Below are 23,792 nucleotides of genomic sequence, written 5' to 3' on the forward strand. Positions count from 1 at the left end.
AATAACAATAACGCAATGAATAGGCCAAGGCCTACTGCTCTTTTCAATTAAAAGGAAATTTCGCGTAGGGAAAAAAAAATTTATATACGCGCACGCGTGTCTCTCTCCCTCTCTCTCTCTCTCTCACTCTCTCTCTATATATATATATGTATATATGTGTGTGTGTGTGTGTGTGTGAGTATCGTAATGAAGTGGGTATGAACGTTAACTATAGTTTATCACTTGCAGAATTACTTGTACTTATAAAACATTTGTTCTACAGATCGCCAACAGTTTAAGAGTACCAACTGTAAAAATCGTGTAGGACTTTAATATAACAGTCTGCGAAATCCTACAGTGAAATATTATTTATCTTTAAACAAGTAGTGATGACGATATAAACGCAGAATGTGAGCTATTATAAATAATTAAGAAATTTCAGTAATATAATATCTAAAATAATATACGTTTTTTTTCTTTGAACCCATTAGCTAATACAAACATTTTTTAGCAACTAATGGTTTTGTTTTCTTTTTAAAATAAAATTCGAAGAAATGAGCTGGTTTCTCGCTATTCATTTACAATCATATTTCTGTTATTATTACAGCTTTATATATATAATTATAATTTTGAAAACTATATGCAACGATTCCTCTTAAAGATGAGAAAATATTTATTTAAGAAAAACGAGGTCATACTGTCCCTAAAATTAAAAAAAAGTTATATGACAGTCGTTTTAAAAAGATCGGTATGGTAAAAATTTGATGCAAGTATTAATCGTTAAGGGCAACATGTTTGGGCACCTTTTTAATTTTCCAGTAATCATTTTCAACATTTAGTACGTACTGTAAAATCTGTCGTACAACAACATTGAAAAATATATAGCAATAGTGATTATTTAAGTTCCTTAAATATATTTTAGAATATCACCCTGACACGTTTAGATATAAAGAAATGTCACAACAATAGATTTAAGAGAATTATTAAGTTAAATGATTTTTTTTTACTTTTATGACTCATTTTTTACTAACACATCATTCAAATAAAGCACATTTCTACTAAACGATATGGAATGCATCAGTTTGGAAACTAGTTGATTATTCTGATAAATTTTAAGAATAATTTATTGAAAGTCCAATTGATTACTTATATCACATTCAGGATTTATTTAAATGTGATTTTCCAAAAAAATGGTGTTGAATTACTCTTGAGTATTTTCCGTTCAAAGGAAAATTTTATTTGAATGTTATGTAAGGATTTATTAATAATACTTACTACAGCTAATTCTATTATGTAATAAGCATAGTTGTGAGATTCATTGTTTGTAAACGAACACGGTGAAAATTAAAAATGGGTGAACTAACTTTCGTGTATTTCATCTGTGTAGGTACAAACTTTTCCAGTTTCGCAGTTCGTGAAAAATAGAAATTTAAGAGTTTTTTTTTTCAAACCTATACACACACTGACAAAGTGATAATGTTAATAAACATGTTTTAAAACATTTCCCATGTATTCTACACACAGACAATATTTCCGTATTTTTTCTTAACAATTTTGTATAACCCTACATGTAAATTTCTGCAACAAAGCGATGTTAAGCTAAGAGAATTGGTGTAAAATCTTCATTACCTCACAAACAAGAAAATTATAGCACTTTCCGGTTGAAATTATTTTTTTATTAAAAAGTATTACCTTGTAAAAATTTGTCTAACTAGTACTGTAGGTCTTAAAAGTTGTAAGGTTACAATAAGTAATTTTGTAACTGTACTTTAGTAAACTAAATTTGTTACTGTGTACGTACCTATATATGTTATCTTTTAAGGAAAGTATAATTTACAGTAAATGTCAAAGAGTGTGTTCTATTTCTTTAATTATTTATACAATTTTAAATTCATAATCTAATGTTTCTTAAATTTGAAGGAATCTTGAATTTCATATTGTGACAAGGTAGTTAGTCGGAATTAGATGGCTTTCGAGACAACATTCGATGATTTATTCCTTTTTCGTCCTATTTGAGAATTTTTAAATAAATGTTTGCAGTTTTAATGATTTCATAAAAAATGCTTTGCTTCATTAAATCAACCTCTTCCTCATTCAATTTAAAATATCGGGAAGGAGGGGGGGGGGATAGGAAAAGTTCAAATCGGAGAAGAAATTCTTAAATTGAACTACACCAAAAATATTTTTTTATAGAATTTTTAAAGGTATAAATAGTTTCACATCTATAGCTTCGGTGGAATCAGATATATGTTTAATCGTTGCTAATTAATGATTTCCCCTATTAATTCCTAAGAAGTTACTTTAAGGACTGCAGTTAAATATGCTATAATGTAATTATTCATAAATTTGTCTATAAATTGTGAATTTCACATCAACCGTTTAAAATATCCGGAGAAGTGAATTCCAAACCGTAGTGGTAGAATTTCTAAAGAAAAAATACTTACGTGTTAATATTATTTTTTATTACTTTCATATTTGTATTTATGTGTTAGTTCAGTTTATATTTAAATGTATTTTGTGACAATTTTTGGTATGTGAACCTAGTTAGTAAAGATGTATGTGGTTAAGTGTAAGACAAGGCGGTACGCCTTAACTTCGCCACTTAAAATAAGGCAATAAATAAATAAATATAAGTACACAGAATTCACCTATCGAGCTGTAGAGTCTGAAGATACAATTTGTGTTTAAGAATTAGCTACCCCATTTTCCACTTTCCTGATGGGAGAACTTTGTTTAAAATTTTTCCTGTGGGTTTTCAAGTTAACCAAGAAGTAACTAAATTTATCAACCTTATTCAAATGTATTCAAGTTCATTCACTGAAGAATACTGAAACCTACAAACGAACTCACAGACATGAAAAAAATAATATTAATTAATTATTTAATTATGATAATTTTTAATAAGATAGACTTCCATTTTTATTTTTAAACCTTTTATTATTAGCATAGGGTGCGAACGGCATGGCTCAAAAATATTTTCAAGTTTTACTTTGACCGTCAAGTTAAAATTTCTTTCAAAACAATCAATCCCTTTTTTAACGCAAGTTATTATTTTATGACTAAAGATGGATTCACAATGATCTGTCCGTCAGATGCTTTTGATGGACGGACGAAATTATAACCTCCAAAATTTTAGCTAGATCATATTTCGTACTCTCTTTGGAAATAAACAATTAAGGACTCTTTTAAGGACCCATTTAGCACTATCAAGATGTAGAAAACTATTTTTAATATCAGTAAATTCCTCAATAAAGTAATGTTAAATAGATAGTTAATGCACAAAAATAATTTTTCTGGTTAGTTCAATTCTTCCAGGTAAGCCCGTATTGTTCAGAAATATCTAAGGAACACATATATGTATAACCCAAGCATAGGGTCTATCTAAAATTTGTAGCAGTAACATTTAATTTGATCACTAATTACAGTTACTTTATAAGTTCAAAGAAAGACTGTAAAACACACATTTTATTTTATTTTAAATGTGTGGTGCTAATCATGAAAAACGAATTCAAAACTTTTTTACATATAAAATCTAATCACGTGGCCCCAAATTCGCAAATTTTAGGGCCTACTGCGCATGTGTTATTTTCTGTCAAGTAGAAAACAAAAGAACATTAAAATACCCGCGTCTATCAATTATTTTCACATTATATGTATTTATTAAGGAGTTTTTAAGATTTATTAGTGAAATTTAAAGACTTTTAAGAGCTCTTATTCAATTACAGAAAAAGAATCCTTTTTAAGAATTTTGAGGAAGCGTACGAACCCTGAAGATACATATTGCCAGCAACCTTAATTATCTTAAAAGGTTTAGAAGTTTGTTTTTTTTTTGTTTAGTTGCTTCCATGACATTTAATACACAAATCGACTGATACATAAATATAAGTATAAGTGTAATAAATTACTTACGGTAAAACTGAAATACATAGGCTAAATAAATATTATAGTGAAAAAAAGTTTAATGATTTATAAGTGCTTAACTTAGCTACATGATCGTCACAGACAGATTGCGCCACAATTAAAGCCTTCTAGTCTGTTGGCAGAATCAAAATGTAAAAGTGATATGACGGACGTGCGGATAATTGTGATTAACTCTGCTTGTTGACGGATGGACGGATGGCGGACGAATATGTGACACGGAAAGAGATGACCATGGTGGAATTAGGTCCTCGAATTAGGGCGGACGGGGCGTAATGAATCTGCAGTAGTTCGCCATCGTCTTCTGCAGTATAAATGTGAAGGGACAACAACAACAAAAAATTAAATAAAACCCTGAAACCAGAAAAGCAAAGTTTCCACGAATGTATATTCTTATCCGGCCAGGATAAGATAGTGGGATAATATGGTTACTGGCCAGAAGATACAAATCATTGAGCCATTGTTTTGGTTTTAATTAATACTTCTTTAGGATCTTTATCAAGAAATTATGAGAATGAATTTTTACGATGAGCGCGCAATTTGAAAAGAAATTGTACATGATGAAAAAAAGACTGCATACAAATAAAAAATACGTATGTGCCTTTAACTCATATACTTTAGCGATTTTTATTTCCACTATAAATTATAAATTATGACATTATTATTTTATCAATAAGTAGTTCTAAGTAATTAGAATAAACTTTCATCATATTTATAGATTATCATTAATAAAATTTATCTCGATTATTTTACTAAATTTAATTAATTTTATACGCGCGTTTATATTAATATTGAATACTGAGTATTTATTTTATTGAATTTATAATTTACAACTGTATTTGTAATAGCAAATTAAATGTAACTATATTTATAGTTAATTAGATTTTATGTAGGCAACCAGTTTTTTTTAAGGTGACTTGAGTGGTTCTAGAGTTTATTGGAAATCTAGATTATTTGAAGACAACTAGACGAATATAGTTCTTGGCTTCAATCATAAAATATACCTATTCGGAAAAAAAGTTCTTGAAAGTTCAATAATTAGACATTCATAGATACCTGCAAAATTCGCGGTTTCTATGGCCTTCAGGGTAGACTGCACATACCCCAGTACACTCGGGCAAATAACGCAAGTTCATTGGCTGCCAACTTGTAAGTCGTCTCAGCTGGTTTGTCTGTGATTCGATCCTTCTTTGGTTGAGGGTTTATAACTGGTTGAGATTCGTCCAGATGAACAGTAAACCAATAGCAAAATTATCTGAGAGGTATATGTGTTTGAATTCTAGCCTATCACCGAATGAATCCGCGGATTTTGCAGGTCTCTACACATTCATTATTACCATCACTATGTACACGAGTTAGGTGAGTAATTTGGTTGGTTTTTTTTTTTCGCAGATGAGTTGGTTTCTTTCATAAAGATAATTAATGGAAATTTATTTTGGTGATTTTTCATACAATGTTCTAAACAGTAAAAAATACCGCAAGTAGAATCAGCGTTAATCGCTAGCACTCACACATAAACAAGCTTCCCTTTGTGAGTGTTACATTAGTGTTAAATTTCCTATTTAAAAGTGTAACTTTGTAACTTGTATAAAATGAAATAAGTAAAACAATATGTATTTGGTTTTTATAAAAATCACTACTCTCGTAATTAATACAGATTTTTAATATCTGTTGTATGTACTTCTGAGGCATAAGGCACTTGATCACCATCTGCCGTTCCTTTTAGTGGCATAATGAGATCTACGATACGTAAAAAAAATTTAACATATTTTAAGTAGAAAATAGTTGAGGAAATAGCTAAGTGAGACACTATTTAAAATTCTTTTAACTGCTCCCTTGAATAATTTTTTACTGTGACATAGTGTGTTATGCCTCCTAAGGTATATAAATGATTTTTTTAAAAGTATCTCTGTAATTGTTTTCTGGAATGAAACGAAATACCATTAAGGGTTGATACGCGGATAAAAAGGGGGGGGGGGGGGGCTAATGAACACACTTCTTCATCCGCGCGGTGTGGATTCCCCCCCCCCCCCCCCCCCCCCCCCCGCTCGGGCAGAAACTCGCGGACGGAGCTAATCAGGTTGGGGAACACTATCGCATAATGACAGCGAAACGAGAGGCGTGACAAACCGAGGCCTGGACGGCATTAGTAACCCCCTCCCCCTCCCCACTCATTTTCCCTTCTCATCGCTCCCCTCCCACCCTTTCACGAAGCACCTCCGTTTGTTGACCTTTTAATTGCGACGGCGCCTAATGATTGGCGCGTGACTCGCCGCTCTCCGGACGGCTCGCTTTATCCGTCCGTGAGTCAGTGACGACTCCTCTCCCCGTGTCCAGAGTCCGTCAGCTCCCAGGAGCAGCTCTACTGTCCGACATCAGTGCCTGATTCCCCCTTCCCCTTTCCCCACCGGATATAATAATTACTAGGGGCAGGAAATTTTCGCGAAAAAATCTGAACGCCTACTAGACTGCAACAAGGTATACCCACACCAGCGGTTTCTTCCTTGCGATTGGCGGCCGTCTGCGAGAGAAGTCGTTGCCTTGTTTGCACGAGCCACTAAGGACGAGTTTGCTTCCACACTGAATTAGTGTGATCGGTTGTTGTAACAATCGACATGCACCTCAAAGTAACTCACCCAATCACGAAACACAGACGATTCTACAGTGTTTTAACTTCCAGCTACTCTCGAGATCTTTTCGCGAAATTTTCATGGCCCTAATAATTACTAGAGACCGGAAAAATTCGCGAATTCATTCCGCGATAGGCTAAAATACAAATCGTTACACCTTAGTGCTGCCTCTGCTATTGGTTCACAACTCACCTGGATGACTCTGGGCCAAATGAGAAACACCCAACCAAAGCTTTATCGAATCACAGACTGCTACGCTGGAACGTCTCACAAGACAGCAGCCAATGAGTGGGTGGCATTTGGCCGAGTGTACGTGGAACTATGGAGTTAATCCTGCAGGTCATTGAACCGGCGAATTTTTTCCGGTCCCTAATAATTACAGATTTTCAAGAAGGCGACCGTAACGAAAATTTGCAACGGTGACACGTCCTAATTTTAAAATGGCGGAAATACCAAACGGCGGAATGTTCTAGAATTCAAAAATGGCGGAAATGACATCATTATTCAAAATGACTTAAATGACATCGTAATTCAAAATGGCAATAAGTTTTAGAGTTTAAAATGGCTGAATCCTAAATGGCTGATCGATCCAAAATGGCGGCTGGGGTCACGGCCACCGTGACGTCAGATGGCGGTTAGTCATTGAGACTATCCTCAATCCTCAACCATGAACCAGTTTCAGGTCATATAGACACACACACACACCTACACACACACATATATAAATATATATACACACACACTATAAAGGTCCTCTATAGATCAAAAGATCTCAGTTCCCGAGACGTCGCAATTATTATTATTTTTTTCCTTGGGAAGCCTACTACTGTGTTCGCCTGTACTGTCCCGTTGTGTTTATCCGGAATATCTGTTCGATTTTCATCTCTGGGTCCACATGTGTGTCGTTGTATTGTCGGTGTGTCTGTGTATGATCACAGTTGGATACCTCTGTCTGTTGCTTGTATGTCCAAAGCGTTTTTTTTATTTATGTTCTTACTGTTCTTGTTGCAACTGTCTCGTCGTTGTAAGCCCAATGTGTTCGCCAGTGCTGTGATATTGTTCGAATTGCTTTCCACGGAATTCTCTGTGCTGTGTTTACATTCGACAACTGACATGAGCTGAATCTGGCTTGTTTTCTAGGTGTTTGTGTGTTCGTCTTCTTTAAGACGTATAGTAAAAAAATAGCTTTGGCGTGTGTCCAAAATAATGATTTAAATCTCCCACCACTCTTTGTAAACGTACATCACATGTTGCTTTGCAAGTGACAGTTTGGGGAAATGGGCACCTCTGGTGTCTACTTCTCTCGAGAACAGTCTAATTTTAAGACTGGTTAACATCACACAGACTATATCCGCGCCATTTGTTCGAGATAGTAAGCTCGCTGAACTATAAAGGTACACCGTTGGAAAATATCGCCTTAATTCACAAATAACGCCTATTCCAGATCATCCAGAAATCTTCGCAAGCTTAAGGATATTGAAATCCCTTTCCTTCAACATGAACGCACAAGTTTACTCAACCTAATATGTGTACGATGCCATCAACTACAGTACATTTACGGACTTTAAAAGGAATATGCGCCTCTGATAAACGAAGGGTGTTTCGTAGTTCCAGATAACTCTCTTCGCAGAAACCACTCCTGATTCCAGCTTCAGAATAGCAGGCAAGTGAATGAGAGAAGATAGTTTCTTTTTCCTATGAAACAATAAAGTTTGGAAGTTTTTTTTATATTCTATGATGATTCTAATTTATTCATATTCAAAATTAATAACGCATTTTCCGTGAATTTTCGAATATACCCTAAAACTGATGAATGTCCATGAATAATTTGTAATCATTGTAGTTGTTAGGTTATCATTGTCAGGTATTTTTTTTAGCTTCGATTCAAAAAAATGTATACCGATTCTAATGAAAACTGTCAGTTATTTCAGAGTGTAAAAATACACACGAGCAAGATGCGTTTGTAAACCATTTGTAGTCCCAACATTAAGATGCTTGCTTGTCAACACAACTGTCTGAACTGTCATGGTGAGCGATATTGATGCTTTGCTGAGGTGACACATTTTCATAGAACATCGTATGTTTGAAAGATTCACTTCAAAACGTTTGGCAACCAGATGTTAAAGAGTGGTTGGTGGAAAGGGTTTGGGAAGAGGGGGTGGTTAACATTTTGAAATTAGTTATTTACGTGGCAAAGGATTGCACCCACCCTATCCGTGACCTCTTACCTACAACCACGATTCACGCGAGCTTATTCTAACAGTTGTAGTTAGTGGCAAATCGCCTGCCCTAACTGACAATAAACGGATTTAGGTTCGTCATGCAGTCGCTAAGCGGCGGAGTGAACACGTGTCGCGGAGATTCCGCGTCGCAACTACAGGAAGAGAGAGAGAGAGAGAGAGAGAGAGAGAGAGAGAGGTGCACGATCGCCGACAAATTGCAAGCGAGCTGGCGCCCAGAGAGCGCAGCACTGTGTGGTCAGCGGCTCGCTGTCATGAGGGCGGTGTAGGGATAGGGGAGGGGGGTTTGCCGACGCCCATCATTCAACCCCCCGCTCCCTCCCCGGGCCCTCATGCACCCCTACGCGCGCACACAAACCCTTCGCGCGGGCGCAACCCCTTGCTATCACAAACCTCCCCCCTCCACCCTAGCTACACGGTTTTCTACTTAGCGCCCGGGCGAACGGGGGGCCTTCCAAGGAACGAGACTGGCCGAGGGGAGGGGAAAAGGGTCGCCAGCCAGTCACTCTAATTGCGTTGGAAAGCCACAGTGTCCAGGACTGGTCCGGTATCTCTCTCTCTCTTTCTCTCGGTCCTTGGGTCCTCTCGTCGAAACCCGAAAATGAAGGGGGTTGCGTGGGGGGGTACACGGCTAGGAACAAAGTTTCATCCCTCCCGAGGTAGCTAGCGAGACCACTGATCCGACGAGATACACCCGATTAAAAAATTAATAATGGAATATAGGCCTATTAGGGGGAGGGGGGCAAAATTAACCGGAATCGTAATGTTGTGCATCATGTAGGCTACTTGTAGCGCCGGTTTCCGCCGCTAGTGAGCTCTAGTAGGACCTACCCTGAGTCAGTCTGCCAATTGGAGTCACCCAAGAACGAGTGTGGTTTCTCTGGTTTTTAGTAGCATTCTTGCCGAGTAAAAAAAAAAAACGTATAAGCCGCGCGTTTTTCGTGATAATCAGCCCCTTTTTTTTTGTCACGAGTGCACTAACACACACACATACACACACAGACCAGCTAGGACTACCCAACGCTAGACCAATGGATCTGTCAATAATATTAACCTTGAATCAGTAGAAAACCCGTAGAATCAAACCCACACAATCCTGAATTATTTCGTGAGAAAATATAAATACACGATATCTTTAAGAAAAAACGGAGTTGGTTGGTCTTTTGGACGAGTACGGAAATTCCGAGGACATGTTTCGTTTAGTCATGGCTGACAGAAATGCCCCCGTCCGAAGCACATCGAAATGAATATTTCGCTGCTGAGAGTTGGTATCAGTGTCGAAGGAGCTGATCCAGGGGCGAGCACAAGCAAAAATAGATTCAAGAGCCGGGTGTTTGACGCCAGTCGAGGAGAGGAAGCGTATGTCATCCATGTCACTGCCGCGAGCTTCAACACCAGCTCTGGAACCTTCATCGGCAAGCAAGAAGTCAGAGAGCACACTTTGGAGACCACAAACCAGAGAGGAAAACCGAATGGAAAAAAATATATATATGAGTATGCGTGTGCTAAGATTTTACCGTGATTCCAAGGTTCAAAATGGTCAGTAATTTTACTCCGAATGATATTGTCATTGTGTTCACTGATAACAAAGATCATGTGTTCGTTTGAGAAAATTAAAAAAAAAAGCATGAAAGTGATTATTACATTAAAATGAGTGCTATTTGAAAGGTTCTTGCTATGTGGGTAGGAAAATTTACGGAAATTCTGCTTTATTTAAACTTCAAATAAATAATCTCCAATTTTAAAAATGATTTTGAATAAGTACACGTTCCAAACACTACTTACATTTTTCTTGAAGTTCCAATAAGAAAAGTGTAGTTATAAGTTATCCACACGCAATTACATACACTTCCAACCTTAATAATTAGCAAATTGCTCACACTGGATACAATTATTTCAAAGGACACAAAAAAATATTACATTAGATTTTGTGTGCCTTACGTTTTAATGTAGGAACATGATTATTATATATAAAATAATTATTTGTTGTACGTCACGGCAACACCGATCGCGCGACTTGGATTCCAAAAGTCAACCAGTCACATATTAAAATGTTTTACTTAGTTAAAAGTCTCTTTTCACAAAAATTAATCAACTCACGGTTTCTACAGGCTCCCTATTTCATTCGTATAGGTTTCGAAGGTTGATATACTTAATTAATAGCCATAGACTAAATGTACTTTCTCATCCGCGCTAGAGTAACCTTGCCCTCCGAGAGCCCTGCTGGCCAATCAGGGCTCTCCGTCGTGTATTTACTGCAATCGCTACGTTTACTAATCTTTCACTTATAAATATGTTATTCAGTTTCAACGATCCAGATATCAAAACATTCACATTTATCCCGAATATTCAACGTAAATCAAGAAATTAATTAGATTTTTAGATACAAATATTGCTATTATGCACGGAAACATGGATTTTTGTAATTAGACATCTGGAATAATGTAGCTTTATACTAGTGAAATAATTTTTGCAATCGGAGCAGTAAGGTTCCGAGTTAACTTCTATATTTATTTATTTATTTATTTTCATCCCGGGTCTGACGGCCTACTTTCTTCTACAGAAATACGCGTATAAAGAAAATTTTTCCCAACAAAAATAGCGAAGAAAAGACTAAAGGCAAGCCCGTCATCCTCTTTGAAAGTGTTCACCCCCCCCCCCCCCCCCTCTAACCACCTCCGGCAACGCACTCCTTGTATTGCGAAGACGTAGGCTTTGGAGTGTTGACATCCCGTGGAGACACCGGGACGATCAAAGGAGTCGCGAGTGGGGACAGACTATGCGCAAGGCGTCTTTCGAGGAAGTCTGCCCTCTGCCGTTCTCGGAGGTCCTTGGTCGAGGACTCTGGTGCTCTTTCGCCGCGACACTCGACACACACACTCTCTCTCTCTCTCTCTCTCTCTCTCTCTCTCTCTCGAAGTTATGCTCGTCGCTCTCGCGGGGCAGCCCGTCAAAGGACAGAGTGTTTACGTAGGCTATATATATAAGGGACGAACACACCGCGCATCTCTTGATGACCAGGAGCTCATAGTACTTCAAAGCAAGTGAACTCCCTGCACGCAGGAATCTGTATTCGTCTGTTCGCTGCCTTGGAGTGTCCGGGAGCTCGTTATGAAACTATCGTTTTCTCCGATCTCCAGTTTTTTTTTAATTATAAATTCCCCCAAAAATAAAAAAAATAAAGGGAAGGGTGTGGGCTCAGCACTTCAAACCGCCAACACGTTTATCCAAAAACAAACAAAACTACGTACATTTATATACCTACCTGCGTACACCAAAATAACTCACTCGCGAAAAAAACCAGCGCACTCCCTCAAACCCAATGTGGACATAATGTCCAAGTGCCCAACCCCCCCGCATGGTAGACTCTTTCTGCTCTGTCCAACTCTTCGTTCCTCGACCATCCTTCTGATTTCCCGTGGCCAACCTGTTTGTTTAATGCATGGATTTTGCACCTCGCATGTAAGTTCCCAGTTGGCCCAGTTTTTAGTCTAGAGTTAATTAATAATTGAGGGGAGTTAGTCATGGCGCCAATCGCTGCCATGGCTGACCAATCCCCCTCCTAGCATATGATCCATGCTACCCCTCCTGCATGGTTAACACCCTGCATGATTAGAGCGTATAGAAATATGCACCTCTCTAACCCGGACCCATCACAAATACATTTAGGTTTTAGTTAGGTTAGGAAAAAAATTAAAACCACAAGTAGGCTACAAGTCACAGAAACTGGAACCATTTTTCAGTGACGTATACAAAAGCACGTTGCCAACTATTACGAAACATTTATCTCACAGCAAACAAGTAAATGTTGTTAGATCTAAGTATGGGCGATTGGCCATTGTGCAGTCAATCATGTTTAGGAATGCCAGATTTTATCCTAATTTATTTTTACCAAAAAAGAACTTTTTTTACGTTATTGAAATGATATAAGAGACTTTTTACAATACTGTAACTGTAAGTAGCGGGCAATGAAATACTCATCATGCATTAATTATGATATAACGTTACATCCAAACTGTGCACGACCATCTGTTTAATGCTCAGGTTCACAAGTATAATCAATAAGAAAAATAAGTAGAAAACATGGAGGCAAGGAATGAGCGTGAAATATAGTTGCTTTGGGCAGGGCTGTCTGCTCCACTAAGAGCCAGGCTTTCCACAATTTTTATTCATAGGAGAAAATCCACACACTGTTAATCTTTGACACACTCCAAGAAAATACAGTAAAATTACGGACTTACCGACGAAGTGTTCTTAGTATTACTAGTTACCATTATCTTCGTATAAACTAAAACGTATTCCGATTTCTGGGGGCGCGGAAGACTACCATAATGGGAGTATTCCGCCTGGCCTCTTCGAAAAAGGCAGAAAAGTACCATAACGGAAATCTGCCATAATTTAAAAGGACGAGGCGGAATTCTACCATATTTCCTTATACATCCCATGGAATCAGTAGATCTGCTTTGCTCTCGAAGTAGTGTATAGAATACGTCGCTAGGTAGCACTGTTAACCCCCTAGCTGTTTCTTAGGTTAACTTAAATACTACAGATAGCGCTTCTGACGGTTACTTTCTTTAGTTCCAGTCATAAATCAACTCAACAGATGGCGCACTAATAGAAAGAAATCATTTCCAAAAAAGGGTTATAGGAAGTAACACTGTATACCTACTTATAAACGCGATCTGTAAAAATAAAAATATGGTAGTTGTCAATTATGGCACTTTTCCTCCCGTTTTGACTGGGGGCGACGGAAGACTGCCATACTGGAAGACTGCCATACTGGTAGACTGCCATACTGGTAGACTACCATACTGGAAGACTGCCATACTGTTAGACTGCCATAATGGATTAATTCCGCCTGGGGGCGACGGAAAACTGCCATAAGTTAAAACGTGACCATACAGTCCTAATACTCGAATGACATGAGTAAATTATGTTTTTTTTTTGTGAATGTACAATCTGTGTTGCTAGTTCTTTAAACACGATCACACGAATCACCGCGCTATCACGTCTGAGTCGTGAGCTACACTGAACATAATTTTTTTTTTCGAGGAGTGTATTTGGAAGGTCTAGGTAAGGAATACTTAAGTGTGTCTCAGGCCGAAGCCTATATAGTTAGGAAAATTTTAAAGCAAGATGATACAGACCTTTTCGTCAGACTTTTTCTGGTACCCATATGTTTCTCTGTGAATTTTAAGACGTTTCACGTCAAAACGATATGACAATTACCAGTCGGGATTTGGACCCATGTTCTCTGGAAAACGAATATAGTGTCTGACGACTCGGTCCATAAACTTCGATAGTGTATCTTTTCTCATCTTCAGATTGCCTTGTAGTGATTCCTTATGATACAGGCGTGAGTGTACGATTATTGCATAACAGTACAAATACATAGTTTCAAACTATAGTACTCCATGTATGCTATCATCACATGTCTTGAAAAATTATTGACATCTTATATTATAAGTACAACTATCAAAAATTATGGTCTCCAAAATTTTAATTCACGTCTTTTGAGTATATCGTGTACTAGCGCGTGTAACTACATGTGATTTTGTTTACACATTTACCATGGGTGTAGACAACAGTATTTTTGGAAGGGGAGGGCAGAAGCCAGTCCCTCATCCGGAAACATTTTTACAAAGATAATGCTTGAAAATACATTTTTAGGTTAGTTGACGATCCCTTAAATACTTTTTGAAATTCCTGCCATTGTATTTTTGTAAAATAAAATTCTTTGTTTAAATTAATCTGGCAACCCTACTTCCCCTCTTTTTTTACTACGCTTTTGACATTTATTATTACAGAAACAGGTTCCTTTTTTGAATAAGCTTCTCTGCACTAATATCTTTGCCTTGTTAACAGAAGTGTAAACAAATATACACATAAAACAAACAAAACACAAATCTGTTTAAAGAAAGTCAGTATCTACGTGAATATCAACAAATTCAGTATAGTTCATTAAATAAAATTTCCCCTGACAAACAACACTTTAAATAATAGTTAAATTAATTCAAGATGTAGTTTCGGACAAACGCCATTACTAATTAAACTGTATGTCATGACAAACATCAGTCTGTTTGCGCCTTAAGATCTCTTTCCCGAAACGTCGCAACTGTTCTCTTAGGAATCATATACTGTGTTATTCTGTGCTACCATCGTTGTGGTTTTCAAAATATATGTTTTTTTCGCTCAACTGTTTCTTACGGTGTTCGTCTGTGCTGCCATCACTGTTTATTCACATCGCTGGGTTCACCTGTGCGTCTCTGTATAGCAGTTTTTTTTTAATTTTTATCTGTTAAGTTTCATCGTTGATTTATTTTGTTTTCCGTTGTGCACCGTAAATTTTCTTTGTAAATGGAACAGAAATATTCACGAAACCTTAACTATTTTTTAATGTGTTCATTAACATGAAAATAACTTTATCACTACAAAATAGTGTTACCATTTATGCTTCGTGTTGCCCCAGTACCTCCAATATTTAGTTATTTGCAAACAGTTGTTTGAATAGCTTTCCAGGGATTAGCTGTGCATGTCAAGCACGGTAAAACAAAATAAAGCCAAAAGTAATATAAAAAAGTTAACTTTTCTGTGGTTTTAAACCAAATAAATAAAATGTTTATACAATAACTTCATGCTCGTAAGCACACGCATATTTTAACTAAACACACTCTTTTATTATCTAACATTTATTTCGAAATAACTATACCATCGACAGTGCAAGCTCTTACATATGTTTTTACTAGTCTATATTTCTATATAATTAATGTACAGCGGGATTGTAAGTTTGTTTGCAGGAAAGTAACTAAAAATTTGCCAGACTAGATATACAAATTATATTTCACTGCTATGAAATTACATAATTCATGCAGAACGAACAACATAAAAACAAATATATTTGATCGTTACCGAGGTTCGATGTTACCTACTACACGTGTTAATGACATACGAAACTACAGTAAACTCGTGGAATAACATCATGTCAGTGTTAAGAAGACTGCAAGTATCCGCTCTACCACTCTGGTTCTGGGGTAGAGCGCTTGCCTTGTGACTTGTAGGACCCGGGTTCGCGCCCCGGCTCCTCCAAGGCGGATTGCCCAGATAAAATGGTGGCATTTTATCTGGTAGGAATACAATCCCTTGTAACAAGTCAGGCTACCAAAGAAACGGTGGGTGGAACAGAAAAAAACCTTCCAGGTGGCTTCCAAATGGGGAGCCCGTTTCTTTTCTTGGGCTCCCCATGCGGTGGCCATTCCGGGGGTTTCTCCGGGGGAACGGAGTTTTGCAAAAATATATATATATATTTTTTTTAGTTTTGTAGCGTTATCATTCCACCATGTTATAAATAAAGCTCAAACATAAATTTAAAACATTAAAAAGATTTATTTTTATACAAAAATATTTGAATTAAGTGTGTATCAGTCAGTGAGTGGTTGTATAACGATGTTGTGTGTGCAACCATTTATCGGTATATATTTTCTTGAAGTATTATTGACGGTTAAATTTTAGTTCAGAAACCTTTGTTTTGTAGTATTTTAGAAGTTTTTGAGAAAAATATTATTTTTGTAAAACCACATAGTTTTCAATCAGGAATATCGTCTTTAACACACGCTTTATTTTATATATGTGTACTAGCGGACCCAACACACGTTGTTCTGTTCAAACGTTTTAAATTTGAAAATATTTACAGGAAATTTCCCTGAATCTGATCACAGCACCCTCTGCCGGGTCGAACTGAAATAAAAATAAAATATTTCTGAATATGCGATAACAGCGCTTCCTACCGGATCCAATGTAAAAACATCCAACGTAAAATTTAATTAATTAAAAATATTATTTATCGGATTGAATTGTGAATCTAAACCATTCTTGAATCCACCTGAACACACACTTTAAAGTGTCCTGTTCAAACTATAAATAAAAAATATACTTTAAACTTTAATTACTATGTGCAATTTTTATTTTATAAATGTTATAATTTATTTTACAAACTTATATTTTTATTTTTAAAGAGGCGTTCAATACGTCATAAGTTGCATAGAATAAAATGAGAACTGACGATTTAAAATTGTAGGTTAAGTTGATTGGTATTGAATGTACGTGTATGCATCATTAAAATTACGAAAAAATAATGTTAATTACTCACTTCAATACTGCACCTCACAAATTTGCACAATGTATATTTTTAATTACACTTTAAAATGTCATTTCAATAAATATTAATATATTCTCAATAAGAAATTCTATTTTAATTTTAATGTAATAACAACAATCCATAGAATCCATCCAAAGATTAACAAAACATAAATAAATACACAACACACACATATATATATACTGTAAACCTAAACAATTCAAAGATCAACAACAATTTATAAATAAAAAAATAATTAAATAAACATTTTCCAGTGGACCAAATTGTGAATATAAACCATCCTCGAATCCCCGTGAACTCACACAAAAAATTTCATCAAAATCGGTCCAGTCGTCTAGGAGGAGTTCAGTGACATACACACGCACACAAGAAATATATATATAAAGATGTACAAGTATAAATTCAGATGTAAATACAATATTTAATTTTTTTCAACATGAGCAAAGCCTTTGATACTTTCCAACATAATCTGACGATTAAATAATTATCAATTTTAGGCCTCGTCAAGCAATGAGTGTTATATATGTTTTAATTATCTTAAAATTGACGCTTTTCAGTCAAATTTGCAAATTCATTTTCATGGTATTAGGGGTTCCGCAAAGTAGTAGTTTATCTCCACTACTCTTTAATATTTAATTAATGATTTTCTTACTGTAATCGGAATTGATCAAGAAAATATTCTAATGAAAAAATATATAACTATTCAGCAAGATATTTCAGCTGTCCAGATCTGGTTTTCAAGTTAACAAACGTCTCTGAATTACGATAGCATTTATTGTATAACCTTTCGTAAAAAAAATAATTTAATTAATCAGAATTATTACATAGTAAGTAATGACATTAAACTGGTTTCCTCTTTTAAGACCTTCGAGTTATATTGGATGCCAAGCTTTTTTTCACCAACATGTAGATAATATTATTAGCAACACATGAAGATCTTTAGGTCTTATTAAATTTAAAACTTTCTCTTCGTCAAAATATTTTAATTTGCAAAGAATTGAAAGTATGCAGAAAAAGTTCTTAAATTAATAATTAAAAATTTTAGGCATTTAAATTATTTTGAATATGCTACATTCCTATATAACCTATTTTCAATTTCTATTTATTAGACATTCGATCAGGAATGCACTTTTTATTATATACATGTTATTACCATTTTTGTTGGTTCCGACATAATGACTCGGTTTGGATTAAGAATTCCAACTTGCGATTACAGAATTAATGACACTTTTAAAACCATTATAACTCCTTGGTAAAACTTTTGTAATCTACATATTTATTTTGTATACACCATTTTAGTTTCGGTTTAAATTTTTGTGAAAACCAAAGTAACCAATTGGTTAACATGAACTTTATCTATCTGTTGTTTTGTAGCATTGTGTTAATGTGTTTTTGTTGTTGTTTTATGTGTCATAATTAGTTTATAGGTGCTGTAAGGCATAACAAGAGCTGAATTTCAATTTGATCTGACAGTTTTAATGAAGCAGGATAATAAGCTACGCATAGTAATATTTTTTATATTCTAATATTTTTGAAAGATTGCAAGTCTGTGCAAACCCTAGAGCGCCTGTGCTGCTTGACCTGTGCCAACAAACTACACTACACAAAAATATTTTCCTCGCATTTCAGCATCTTAAAAATTCATTTTGTAGACTTTAAATTATTTAATATGGATATTTAAAACCTTTATATCTGAGTTTTTTGAGTTCTATCAATAATAAAAAAAACATTGCATAAGAAAACCCTTGAATATTTGCGTTGGATTTGCACTCATTAAATAATGATCCACCAATTACTTAAATTATTCGAGTGTGCAAAAATGTAAATTCAATGAAGCTAGTTACATTACAATTTTACGAGTAAGGCCGTTTTCCTCATTCCGTAGAATGTATAAGAAATTTTGTCAGACAGAATACTAGGTACCACATGTATTATTGTTTTTTTAAAATCGTCGTAATAAGAATAGAGTGCTACCTATATAACATTTTTGGAAACATTTCTTTCTTCTCGTCCGCGATCTGGAAATGATTTGGTATTGCAACTATCACCGTCAGAAGCGCTATCAGTAAACTTTAAAGTTAACCTGAGAAACAGCTAAAGGGTTGACAGCGCTACCTATTGAGTATTCTATACACTACTTCGAGGGCAATGCTGCTGTACTCATTCCATGGAGGGTGTAAGAAAATAAGGCAGAATTCCGTTTCGTCCTTTGGACGTATGGCATGTTTCCGTTATGGTACTTTTCCGCCTTTTTCGAAGAGGCCAGGCGGAATACTGTCATTATGGTAGTCTTCCGATATGGCAGTCTTCCATCGCCCCCGATTTCTAAAGTCTGTGACCTGCAGTAAACAGTTAGCTCACGGAAGGAAGGAGGGATTTTACTGTAGACTAAACAAGTTTTTGATATAATTATTGTGAGTTAATGTTCAAAACTAAGTAACCTCAATGCTTATAAACCTATGAAGAAGTATATACGTAAGTTTTAAGATCCCTGTGTAATTAGTTACAAACGTATGACCAAAACTTTTGAATACCTAACTGAATTCGTGCAAGACGAGATGAGCGTCAGAATGGCTTCAATCACTTTTCAGTCATATGAGCATAATGTTGATTATCCAAGTTATAAAATACACGAGAATGAAAGCGTTGCCTTAGTGGATTTTTACGATAGTTTGTGATTTTGAAAATCCGGTTTTATGTATAGCGTTGCAGTGCATAGGTTGAAGGAGCAGGAGTGAACCAGATAGTTATACTTCTTTAGGCGCATTAGAGTGAATTTTTACGATGCGCACGCACCAAGCAAAGACATTTTCACAGATGAATAAAAGCTACATACAAATAGAAATTGCATATTTGCTTTGACTTCTTATACTTTAGTTATTGATTTTGAATACTGGTCCATACAAATAAAAAAAAAACATTTATTTACTGTGAATAATAATATTAGAAACTGTATTTATAAACGTTTACAAGTGTATTTGCAAATGCAATTATATAAGTGAGATTATGTTGCATTATAATTTATAAATTATTACATTGCTGTTTTGAAAAATAATTAAAATTAATTATTTATTGTTTTATTATAATTAAAATTTTTCTCTTTATTTTACTAAATTAAATAATTACACCTGTTATTAATATTGAATACTGATATTTGTTTTTAAATTTTGATTGAATTTATACCTTACCAACCTTATTTATAATAATAATTCGGTCCTTCTATGATTTTTTGTATTGATTATTTGCGTACCAAATTAGAGTTGTTTTTTTTTTACCACTCCATGTAAGTATAACCTGAAACCCACCAGCAGAGAAGCCTCAGGAAAAAACGGTCGCGCAAGCCTGTGAGTCTTACGGCTCAACGTTGTTGTTTTCACCGCTACGATGAGCCTCTCCAAGATATCTTATGAAAAGGACTGAGTAACTGCGTCAGCCCCGCGGCTGCGACGTGATCCTTCAGGTCGTGTCATCGCTCGTGTTTTCCTACGACGTGACGCGTCGCCAGTTTTCCCGTCAAAGTTGGACGAGATCCAAGTCCATCTTTGATGCTGGTGGCAGGAGATAAACACTCGTGGTTGAGGAAAAAAAAATTAAAAAAAAAAAGTTTTCCAAATTGAGCGTGGAAACATCAAAGGGGTCTAAAAGTAGCGCCGAGGAATGAACCGCGAGAAAAGTAACACACTAAATAAAATAAAAAATAACGAAGGACTTCGTGATCTGAAAGCAAGCGGCCGGTGCTGATAAAGTAAAGGAAATTCGCTTTTTTGTGGACGGCTTTATTAAGTGAGTGATTTACGACCCGAGACCGCTTGTTTACACACGATTTAAGACCTACTTTCCTTTTTCTAGCGAGGGTTCGAGGTTTGGGCAGAGTCCTGCTCCACTGGGGCCAATCTTGGGAGATCACGTACGCCTGTCAATAGGCACCTGCTACACTCCAGCCCTCCTTGATGAATTCACGCGTGCGCCTCAGAGAATCCATAAACTGCACTCTGAATCTTAAGTTCAGTAAGTTAATCATTTCGGGGGAGGGGGGGGGGGGCGAAATTCACTAGAAAATAAGTGAAATATTCTGAACTGCTAATCCACGGTTACCAAACACATTCGTGTAGACCAATCAGTGAATTTTGTTCCTGAAAATAATTGTACTTCCTGTAAATGCCAAGTACATTTTATTTATAATTTTTAAAAAAATATATTACCACATATTAAACTTCACTGTATAAAAATCCCTTTCAACTTTGTCTACAGGCGCAGGTAGATTTCGTTATTTTAAGGAAGACCCACACAGCTTCATTTATCTATGTAAATCGTTAGTGAAACACAATGTACTAACAACGCAATTTGGAACATTGTAGAAAGGTTCTGGAACCCAGAAGTAGAAGTGTGATTCTGTGCCGGTGTCCACATTGGATTGCGACGTCACGGAGGCCGTCTTGGTTTACCCTGACCTTGACCTCTATTACCATCCTTGCATCGAGTGCCCCACTCCCGAACGTTGCACTTTTCGCTATGGTGGCAACGTCATCAGTGTCACACTCAACAGTTACACTTTTTAGATGGTTTTAGTCATTCTGGATTTCGCTAACTTGTTTGGCATTGAATTTTTTTTTTTTTTTTCCTTCTCTTGCAGAATAAATGCAACTGTTGTAATAATACTGTCGACACAATTTATGATACTAGAAAAATAAAAAAAAGGGGGTTGTCTGTAAAGTCGGTTTACGGACGATAATTTTACGTGATGACGTCATAAGAAAATACTGATGAAAAATTTGCGTACTTTTTAATTTTCTAATATTATTTACAGTTTTTGCAAATTTAATTTAAATAATTTGTTTAAATATATTCACGAACTAAGCCCGCCTTAACCTGTTTGATATTATAGAAGATTTTCTCGCACGGTGGTTGGCCGGTTCTTGCACGCTCGGCTCAGGCGGAACGTGACAATTTTTCGTGCGTGCAGCCAGCGTTCATCAGTCTATAAGACGTTATCACGTCAAAAAAAAAACATTTAAATTTTAATATAATTAAGAATGGTTTACAAAATAAGATTTTTTTTTTTTAAATGTAAGCAGGTCGAGTTGTATCAATCCGGCAGGGCTGTGCCGCAAAACAAAATTGAGTGAGAGAGACAAAAAAAAATATCGGAATACTTCCCATCGTTAGTCTTGTTTTTTTTGTTGGCAGCGCGAGGCGGTTGGTAGTGCTTCCGGAAGAAGCGCGGGGAAGCTATGCCCGAGAACTTTCTTCGCGCGCTATCCATCAGCCGTCAGACGGACAGCCGCCGGACAAAGAACGGACGCCATCCATCCTAATGACTGGTCGAGGGAGGGAGGGGGTTGTGTGAACCTGGCCTCCCAAGTTACATACATCCCCATTAGCCGGGGCGGCGAGCGAGGTGTCTCGCCAAATAATCGAATTTTATGGGGAAAATTTTTATAGCTAGAGCCGCTCCGTTTCCCCTTTTATTTATTTTTTTTTTTTTCCCCTGCGTGTTTTATGGCCACGTGGATTCCACAGGATGAAAAAAAAAACATACATGTATTTACATATATATATATATATATATATATATATATATATATATATTTCCGTTCTGCGCAACAGAATGAGATTTAAAATGCCCCGTGAGAAAAAGAGATGATTATCTTTTAAAACTAAAGGTACGTCAATCGAGATGTGTTAAAAGTTTCGTGTGCTAAAGACGAAACATTTTTTATTTTCTCTCTCTCTCTCTCTCTCTCTCTCTCTCTCTCTCTCTCTCTCTCTCTCTCGCGGTTTGCGACAGGTTTCGGGCGCTGAAACACGTATCTGTCTAGTAGCACTGTCCGGAGACCACGATGCTATGAATCTTACTGCGGAAAAATAAAGTTAAGTGTTTAATCGAAAAAAAAATATTTGATTACTTTTTTCCCTGCCACATAGCTCATTATGATGTTCTTAAATGCCGGATGTAGTTTAGTTAAAAAAAACAATTATAAATGGGTAGAGGTTTATTTTTGAACCTTTGACTACGGATTTCTCATAGGTATTTTTTTTCCGAAGTGAGGAAACTTTTTTTAAAGTACGTTTACTCCTTTTATAAACATATCTAACTTTAAACTCACACTGTTCCCTCACTATATTTGTTCGCTAAAACTATAAAAAACTTTTGAATATTTTTGAAAAAAAAACTTTAGACCTGTTTTTTGTATATCATGTGCCGATAAGTATATTTAATAATAAATGAGTATTGTAGACCGTGAAGTAACCATCAATTATAAAATATATAAAACCACAAAAATGTCTGCTGTACATCCAAAGAACTACAAGTTAACTGACTAGCTACCGTGCGTGCCACATCGTTGTGGCTTGTGTCCATAAAGCTGTCGGTGGTGCGTCGCTTTAGTCCTAAAAGTGTTTGCCCGAAAGCTGGAATCATAAAAACAATGACAAATAACTCTTAAGAAAAACGGAAATAGCCCAAAAAGACTTAAGGATAAACGAAATAAGGACAAACGATTGCACAGTATGAATTCAAATTTACACTCAGTTTTATAACAAATTATTTTAGACCAAACGCAATTAGGACAGACGACATTAGGAAAAAACGATCTCAGGACAAACTATATTAACCCAAATGACATTAGGACAAACTATTTGTATAGAATAGAATACAATATTATGTACAGATGCATGTAGACTTACGGCACTTGGTGTCGCTATGAATGTGGTTATTTTGAATTTGAATTTTTTTTTTTATATTGATTACCTTGCAGTAAATTTTAATACATAACTTACAATATAAGATGTATAGGCAAAATCTCAGGCACAATCTCTGTTTGTATCTTGATTTCATCCACTTGAATGGATCAAGACAAATCGGATAGA

This window comes from Bacillus rossius, chromosome 13 (genome assembly GCF_032445375.1).
Source record: "Bacillus rossius redtenbacheri isolate Brsri chromosome 13, Brsri_v3, whole genome shotgun sequence".
Classification (NCBI taxonomy): Eukaryota; Metazoa; Arthropoda; class Insecta; order Phasmatodea; family Bacillidae; genus Bacillus; species Bacillus rossius.